A 7007-nucleotide genomic window follows, 5' to 3' on the forward strand; every position below is an offset into this window, starting at 1 on the left:
GTAGTTTGGTGACGCTTCTGAAGTGGTGTGCCGGGCGGAACGACAGGCCATCGAGACGCAGGGAAGTTGTAAGTCCCAATCAAAAGGGTCGTCAGTTGTTGTTAGAGACAACATTGTTTTAAGGCTCCGATTGAAGCGTTCCACCATACCGTCGCTTTGGGGACGGTAGGGGCTGCATCTGGTTTGATGGATCCCCAGCAGGGTACAAATTTCGCGGAAGAGACGGGACTGGAAGTTTGAGCCTTGGTCTGAGTGTAGCTCCCTCGGAACTCCGAAACGGCTGAAGAATTCGGTCACAAGTTTGTCAGCTACCGTCTTGGCCTCGATGTCCGGTACAGCGTAACATTCTACCCATTTCGTGAAGTAGTCCATTATGACTATAATGTATTGGTTCCCTGCCGTGGTTTCCTGCAGAGGGCCCATGATATCGACCGCTACTCTTTCCATGGGGGATCCAACATTGTATGACTGTAGCTCCGCCAGATATCTTTTCGGCGGCGGTTTCTTCCGGGGACACACCTCGCATTGTTTCACCCACAGATCGATGTCGTCACGCATCTCTGGCCAAAAATACCGTCGCTGCACCTTGGAAAGTGTTTTCTCGATGCCTTTGTGACCCCCGACACGACCAGAATGAAGTTGGTCGAATACGATCCGACGGAGTGGTGGGGGAACGACCAGTTGGGAAAACCCGCCTCGGTGAGGTCTACATTCGCGGAAAAGTATACCATCCTTGATCTGAAGTAAGTCCCACTCAGACCAATAGCGTTTCGCTTGATTGCTTTTTGGTGCTACATCTTGCCACTGGAGCCTTGATTTTCCTTCGCGTTGAAGTTCAATGAGCCACCTCAGATCTTCGTCCTCAAATTGGGCTGTCTTAAGCTCTGTCAGGTCCCAAGGCTCGGGGATTTCGCCGAATGTCGGGTTAGTCACTCGGATATGCCGATGCTGCGGTGAACAAGCAACCTGTAGTTTGGTGTCGGTCGAGTCGTCTTCCGAATCGAATCCTCCGTGCTGGACCACGAGGAGGTAACCAATTTTGTCGCACTGTCGACAGGGAATGCGAGACAGTCCGTCTGCGTTTCCGTGATGTGTTCCCTTGCGGTATTCGATCTGGAAATGGAATGACGACAAAGACTCAAGCCAGCGAGCAATTTGTCCTTCAGGTTCCTTGAGGCTCATCAGCCACCGTAGGGCGCTATGGTCGGTCCGTATCAGGAAGTTCTGGCCGGTCAGAAAGTGTTTGTAGTACTTAACGAAGTACACTACTGCCAGCAACTCTCTGCGTGTTACGCAGTAGTTCTGTTCGGCCCTATTAAGCGTCCGACTTCCGTAGGCAATTGGTTTTTCTTCGCCCTCCTGTACTTGGCTTAAGACGCCGCCAATGGCAAAAGCACTCGCGTCGCAGTCTAGGACGTATGGGTCAGTAGCGCTCGGGTAAGCTAGTATTGGTGCACTAGTCAACCTGTCTTTCAAATTGCGAAACGCCGACTCGTGTTCCTCCGTCCAAACAAATCTCTGGTCTTTAGCAGTCAGATGATGAAGGCTGCTGGCTATTTTTGCAAAGCAGATAAGTACATGTTAAAATAATAATCATTATTATTATTTTCGCAAGAACACTATATATTTGGAAAAGGCTATGACTGAAGTGATTAACCATCGAGTATTTAAATTCAGTTCAAATGGAATGGCAGCAGTACATTATGGAAAATCGATCGATAAAATTTTGACTACAAATACGTCGCCGTCCAGACTTGGAATTAACCAGTGGTAGTCACAGGGACAGTTTTTTAACGTTTTTGTTCTTACGCCATTTTTTTAATTTGACACGACACATATTACAGATATATATCGGGTACTGTTCAGTATCATCATCAAAATCAATGTTAAACAACTACTTCACATGGCTTTTGAAATTATTTTTATCGATAGGACGACGATCCGGAGGTTTTGCATTTTTTCCACACAATCGACAAAGATCCATGACTAAAACAAGAAAAGGTTAATTAAATGAGATTGCTGATGCTATTTAGGCAACTTGGTTTATATGGGGGACAATAACTTGTAGGCCTAATGTAAGCGTTATTAAGTAACATTATTATGTAGTAAATACACATTTTAAAGATCATACTTCGTGTATATGTTTGTGTCGTAACATAGCAACATGACGTCAGAAACGAAAGCTGCGCGAGTCTGGGCCGAAATATTTGACATCTTCAAGTCCCAAATAACGCTAAACCCGGAATCGGAACGAATTGGCAAAAACATATGTTTAACCCATAAAAACAGACTTTAATCACAATATAAATACTTAATGTTCCGATACCGGGTTTCGGAGATATAGAAGAATAAAAATACATACCTTTTGGACAAATTTTACGAGAAATTGTTGAATTTCAACCGATTTTCTAAAGAAAAATATGTGTATACACAGCTACTTCCACGTTGTTCAATGAACTGCAGTGCGCATGCGTAGTATCGATCGCAGAACATTTATCGGGCTAAAACTATTGCGGGTTGATCTGCGACCGAATCAAAGTTGATGTTGACTGGTGTTCAGCTGGTAACACACACTCGATAAGCGTAGCTTACTGCTGTTGCGGTAACCTTTGATGTACGGGCTGAATTGAATAGCCTACATCCGGCAATTAAAAGCGTCCGTATTCCATCTCATCACACTTCCCTGATTTCACCTAGTATAGGAATGGCGTCGTCGTCATTTTCGTCACCTGAGGTTTCTTGACGTAATGCAACTTTCTGCGATTTCTTCCTTGGTACAGTCTTGCCTTTCACTAACGACTTACCCCGCTTCTTTTACCGTTCTTCCGCGTTTTTTCTGGATCCGATTCGTCGTCATTTTCGTCACCGGAGGTTTCCTGACGTGACGTCTTCCTTTGTACAGTCTTGCCTTTCGCTAACGACTTACCGCGTTTCTTTTTTCGTTCGACTGAATGCGATTCGCAACTGTCTGTTGATGTGATCTCATCCGGAGTGGTTTTCTTCGGCGTAGAGTGCCGCCGTGAATCGTCTGAACTGTCAGACTCCGATGAAGATGACGAAACTATGGAGAAACCTATTACACTTCAAATCCTAGCCAGTTGCAAAAGTAAGAGCAAAATGATAGAGTTAGAACCCTGACCTCGCTCACACTTTGTGTGGAATTCTAACCGTCGATAATAAAAACTACAACGCTTGCATTTGCGCATTTTTCTTCTTTTCCTGCCTTCTTTCAATGTCCTTTTGGCATCCCAGCCTTCACTGTGCTTACATTACCGACTCCAGTTCCTTGCCGTCGTTCTCTTTCACTTGTGCTTCACCCTCAGATGTTCTGGCATGTGTGTAATGAGTCTCCTGCAGACGGGACAGGGGTGCTGAAATAAATGTTTATGAAACATTGTAACAATAAAAGGGCATGATAAAGGTGAACACATACTTTTCCCGGTGCTCTTTTTTTCGCTTCTTTTTCTGAAGTGGCGAGTTGTCACTCGATTCGTCGGCACTTCCCGGAGCTGGTTCCGTCTGTGGTTCTTCTCTTCGGATTGCTTCTGTGGTGCTTCTTTTTGGGTTTCCTGTGGTGTTTCTGTTATGGTTTCAACTTCGTCCTGTGGTGCTGATTGTCTTTTCTCTGGAGTTAGCTTAGTCGGGATCGACTGACTATTCGTCAGTAACGAAGTATTCCCGAATTTCTCGTCGAGATCGTGTATGTACTGGTGGTTTATCTCTACAATGAGGAGAATTGTTTAAGTATTGTACAAAAATCAAACCACATTCACAAGATGTAAAGCAATACATACCGATCAAAGAACCAGCGACCAGTTTGTCTTTCATGCGCTCCATCACTGAAACGATTGTGAAATGTTATTTTGCCGGGCCATTACCGACTTTTTGGAACATCGCTATGTGCGCATGTGCAACAATCCAATAATAAAATTTGGCTCCGCGTCATTGAAAATGCTATAGTCCTTGTGAACAAAATTAAAGTAGATGAAAATTGATTAAAAAATCGTCGTAGTGCTGATAGATTCATGTTGTGGCTGTCTTTCTGCGTCGGATGGACTAATTTTGAAGAATATCTAACGCATTCTACACTTTTACTTTTGATTATGAAAAAAAGGACAGAAATCCTTTCACATTTGCAAGAAACCCATGAAATTTCATGCTTTCGGTACGATTTCCAAGCGTTATTGAAAGACAATAGAGTATGATAGAGTTAAAGTGCTTATAGATTCTGTAAATATAAGATATTTTTTACCAATCCCCGCTGAAATTGAGAAAATCAAGATAATTTTCATCATTTACATTTAACCGTGAACTTTAGACAAATTTGAGAGTTGGCCCGAGGATAGCACGCGCTGTATTATATATAATCTACTCAAAGACTCTTATATGAATGAAAACTTCAGAACATTTCCAACAAGTTTCTCGCTGGTTGTGATGGTCTATCTTGAAAAATAAAAAAAGTTCTACACTGGTGAATATTTTCAAGTCACGTTTTTTTCTAAAAAGTGACTTAAAAAACAATCACTCTAATTTGAAAATAACGGACCATTGTTGCTATGCTACAAGGTCCGCAACAATTGAAAACAAATCAATGGCAGTCCGTGCAGCGGCCAGATATTACACTATTATGACCGAAATAGTTGGTAATGGAAAAAACAGTACAATGAAGTTTCACTTTGCTTTCAACTTATACTCACAGTCTTCATTATCATCATTGTAATATCTTTCCAATTTGGCTAGAGCGCTGGGAATTTTAGGTTTTATATCCGTTATTGAAAATTAAGTGTTATAGTGTATTGCAGTTAAATGTTATAAGTAATGCGTGCCCAAATGCCATGAATCTATTGTCTATAGCCCCAATGGTCTCTGGACCCACTGAATTGGGTTGCTAGCATCGATAAAACCTTCGTATGCAAATGTTTATCGACTCACGAAGGTACGTCTAAAATCAAATGCAACCAAGTCGAACAATATGACGTAGTGCGCGCCTATTGGTTCATTCAATTGTTGCGCTAAAAATAACCGCGCACCTGCACAGCGCGACTTGCTGCATGCTGACTGAATACGGCACGGAACCCGGACTAATGTCACGTTTTTAGGTACAGAATAAATGGGATTCGAACCGAAACCTAAATAAAACGAAAATAAACGTCTTTTAGCGTTTAGCTATGTTGCAACATTCTTCCTTTTTGACCTTATTGCGAGCAGACGGTTAGTCTAAAAACCCGGAAATGTATCGAACATTTTCGATTTTTACGGCCTCAAAAACCTCTCGATTTCGAAGGAATCCAAGGTAGATCACAAGCTATCATTAAATGAAAACATAGTTGGCTGATGAAGCACTCGATAACGATTGAAACGATGTGTCATATACCTATATTCCTTCGGGATTGAAATGAGTAATCATCGATCTTCGTTGTTGGTAACACCCACGACATTTATCGCTGATTTGGATTTTGTTTGAATTGTGTTAGATTTCACACACTAGCTACTCAAATACGACAAATTTTATGTTAAATATGAAAACATACGTAACTAGCATTTTTTCTGCTTTAAATTTTGATGTATAATTCATCTATTCACCTCAAGAGTATACAATTGAAGTCGTGTCATCCGTGGCGCTGACCGTCGTAGATGGTGTGATGAAGGCCTAATATATAACAGTTAGTGGCTACTCACAAAATACTTGAGCCTAACCTAAAAAATATGAACGCTTAAAATACTGATTTTAAGTCAACGAATAGGCCTATATTCATTGAACTTGTCTTTGGGAAGTGAATTAGGCCTAGATGTGGTTATCAAGCACGCAGGCCTAGTACTAAGGCTAGGTTGCCTGAGCCGTATAGGCCCCCAATCTAATGGCTCCGTCCCTGCCTGAAAGTATTAGACCGGCCAGTATAATGAGACAATATCTTCATATTTTAGGGTCGTGTTGTAGCTGATTGTCGCTGCTCGTGGATCCCGCCGTTTAATTTGCACCTGTGGTGCTCGCGGTAAGTTACACATTGCTCCCCCCCCCTAAATATGTGGATCCATGCCTGAAAGTATTAGACCGGCCAGTATAATGAGACAATATCTTCATATTTTAGTGTCGTGTCATAGTCGATTGGTCTCTGTCCGTGGATCCAGCCATTTTTCTCGCACCTGTGGTGCTCGCTGTAAGTTTCACAGTGCTCCTCTCCGTATATTATAAACAAAAACACCTCTAATAAGATCTTTTTTTTAGGGTCAAATCGTCTGTTCAGTTGCTTTTCCTGAGGGTCCCGCTGTTTATGTAGCACTGTGGTGCTCGCGGTAAGTTTACACATTGCCCCCACCCTTAATATGTGGATTAAGCGCTTACATGCCTGATATTATAGGAATAAAAACACCTCTAACAAGACTGTTATTTGTTTTTTAGGGTCACTTCGCCTGTTCAGTCGCTGATCTCTTGGATCCTTTTCGTATTCAGTCGATTATTTCTCATTTTTACCCTTATAACATGACAGTCTTTTCTTTTTAGAGTCAATTCATAGGCTTTGCTGTTAGCTCCGCGGATCCCGCCGTTTAATTTGCACCTGTGGTGCTCGCGGTAAGTTACACATTGCTCCCCCTAAATATGTGGATCCATGCCTGAAAGTATTAGACCGGCCAGTATAATGAGACAATATCTTCATATTTTAGGGTCGTGTTGTAGCTGATTGTCGCTGCTCGTGGATCCCGCCGTTTAATTTGCACCTGTGGTGCTCGCGGTAAGTTACACATTGCTCCCCCCCTAAATATGTGGATCCATGCCTGATAAGTATTAGACCGGCCAGTATAATGAGACAATATCTTCATATTTTAGGGTCGTGTTGTAGCTGATTGTCGCTGCTCGTGGATCCCGTAGTTTATTTGGCACCTGTGGTGGTCGCGGTAAGATAAACATTGCTCCTCCCCCCTAAAAAATTTGCCTGCAATGCACCGAAAACCAGTTTTTTATATTTTTTCAGGACCAGTTTTTGTCATGAAGATGTTTCCTTAAGATC

General features: G+C 42.4%; 1 long non-coding RNA gene across 1 annotated transcript; it reads left to right on the forward strand.

Moving 5' to 3' along the window:
* The first annotated feature begins 5925 nt into the window (after positions 1–5925).
* LOC141914329 (uncharacterized) lies at positions 5926–6528 on the forward strand. The gene is made up of 4 exons (XR_012620776.1): positions 5926–5993; positions 6090–6158; positions 6227–6294; positions 6401–6528. It is a non-coding gene; the product is annotated as an uncharacterized LOC141914329 (long non-coding RNA).
* The last annotated feature ends 479 nt before the right edge of the window (positions 6529–7007 follow it).

This window comes from Tubulanus polymorphus, chromosome 12 (genome assembly GCF_964204645.1).
Source record: "Tubulanus polymorphus chromosome 12, tnTubPoly1.2, whole genome shotgun sequence".
Classification (NCBI taxonomy): domain Eukaryota; kingdom Metazoa; phylum Nemertea; class Palaeonemertea; order Tubulaniformes; family Tubulanidae; genus Tubulanus; species Tubulanus polymorphus.